Genomic DNA, 2269 nt, shown 5'->3' with positions numbered 1-2269 from the left:
AGAGGGGCGGGGCAGGGGAACCTAGGAGTGAAGGGGAATCGACAACGCAGCGTCAGAGGAGACCCGCGCCCCCACCCCGCCGAGGGCGTCAGACGGTAGAGGACTCCCGGAGTGGACCGCCGGGGACCCCCCGGGTGCGGGTGGCGAGACCCTACTACTATGTTCGGAAAGAGAGAAGGCGTCCGAAATGGGGGAGCGAGGGCAAGGAGACCAGATGGGAATGGGACAGGATGCCCTCGGGATGGGGTGGTGGAAGGCGCAGTAGGATGAGGACCCCGAGTGATAGGGGGCACAGGAATTCCCTGATAGTTAGACCCTCAGGAGAGGGAGCTCAGAGTGTCTGCAGCCGGCCCGGAATAGGGGAGGAGAAAAGTACTCCTGAATGGAGGCATGGTGGGCGCTACAGAGTAGAGATAGAAGACCCTAGCTGCTAGAGAGGCCACCAAGAGAGGATTCAAGAACTCGGCAACTGGCCCGAAAAGGGGAGGGGGCCTGGAGTTGGGGAGGGGCGGCAAGGCTGCCCTGAATTGGGGGTGTGGGAGACACTGCAGAGGCTAGAGAAGGGAAGCCCGGATTGGGGGTGGGCACAGTGTTCTCCTCAGGATAGAAGGCAGGAGACCCCGAAACCGGCCCCAGCAAGAAGGACCCTCAGTGAAGTGTGCAGAGGGTTCCCTGTAAAGGCGGAGTGTGCAAGGGTCAAAGAACCAAGAATGGGGGTACTGCAGGGAACGGGGCATGGCGTTGGGACAGCTGGTGTGAGTTGGGTGTGGGGTTTGGGGAGGTGGCAGGGGTGCCAGGAGTCCCTCGGGCCAGGGTCTGCACACCGAGGACAGCCCCACAGTTGCTGGCGAATGACCTTGAACACGTTGCCCCCACCCCCACTCGGTTCGCCCATCGGTACAAAGAACAGACCTTGCTCCAGGTCAGGCTGCAACTTGAGACCCCCAGAGACTTGGGAAGTCTCCAGCATCAGTAGAGGAGAGGAATCCTACTGCCCGTGGACATAGCAGCCACTTCCCCACAACTCAGAAGTCCTTTCTTCCTCTCCCCTCTCCATCTCCTCGGCTTCAACTTGTCGTTTCTCCCCACACCCACAAGAGACAAGTGGGTGTCATGACTGGGCTCCCTTCTCACACCCGGAGAAGCGGTGAGAAGCTTTCAGGGTATCAGAGCTTCTCACCCCACAAGCCTTAATTCAGGTAGAAAAGAGGGCCTTTGTATTTGGGGGACCTACACTGCTGTTGATAGTTAGCTTTGTCTTGGGTTTGACTCCAGTCAAGAGCCTTGGGAGTGGGGGTGGTGCTGCAGCTGATGCTTCAGCACCAAGGACAGGGCCTACTCTTTGTTGGGGAGAAAGGGGTTAATTAACCTCTGCCTTCCCCTTGAGGGATGGGAGGGAGGAATTCTATCTCCCTGATGTCTGATCCCTGTGCTATGCAGATGGGGGACTGAGGAGGGGTGGATGGGTAATCCAGTGGCGTCACCCTGGCAGCCAGAGACCCAGCCCCTTGACCTTCTATTGGGGGTCCAGTTCCTCCATTCTGTGACTGTCTCCCACATACACACCTGTCTTGTCCTTCCATTGGAGCTGAAGGGACCTAGATGTCAGGTGTGGTGAGGCGGGGAGCCTTGAGACCCCCTAGGGAGTCACTGAAGACTTCCATCCCAGACCTGAGCCTCCCTCAGGCAGTTAATTCAACCTGCACTACATTTCCAGTCTGCATGGTTTTCCTTCTGTAGGCTCCCCAGGATGGGGACAGACAAATACCCTAGGGAAGACCTCTATCTGTCCTTTTCTCTCTGCACTCCACCTCACTCCCAGACCCCTGGTTCTAAGCAGGCCCTCAGAGATGGGGATGTGATTGTACTGTCCCTTTAACCAGGTTTTACTGGGAGGAGAGTGCACTGGGGAGGAGGAGGGAGGGGGAAGGGAGTTTCTGGTTTTGCATGAAGAAGCAGAACATGATGAAGCATTTTTCCCCTGTTTAAAGGTCCAGCTATGCTCCAGTTTGCAGGGGGCAGAGGGCAGGTGTGCAGTTGGTGCTGGGAGGATGGAGGTGAGTGTCTGGCCTGAGGCTTCTAAGAATGGCATTTGGGGGGCTTGCAGAGGGCTCCCCATTGACTTGTCATTCTGCTTGGAATCTTGCCATTAGCTCTGTTCCCTTGGGTCTTTTCAGTCATCTGCATAATGCAGATGCATCCTCTGGGTGTGGGGAGGCTGACAGGCAGCTGACAGCAAAGCGGAGTGGCAGCAGGGGCTGGGTAAAAG

This window comes from Bison bison, unplaced genomic scaffold, assembly GCF_000754665.1.
Source record: "Bison bison bison isolate TAMUID 2011002044 unplaced genomic scaffold, Bison_UMD1.0 scf7180017864495, whole genome shotgun sequence".
Classification (NCBI taxonomy): domain Eukaryota; kingdom Metazoa; phylum Chordata; class Mammalia; order Artiodactyla; family Bovidae; genus Bison; species Bison bison.
Note: the sequence above shows the minus strand (reverse complement) of the source record.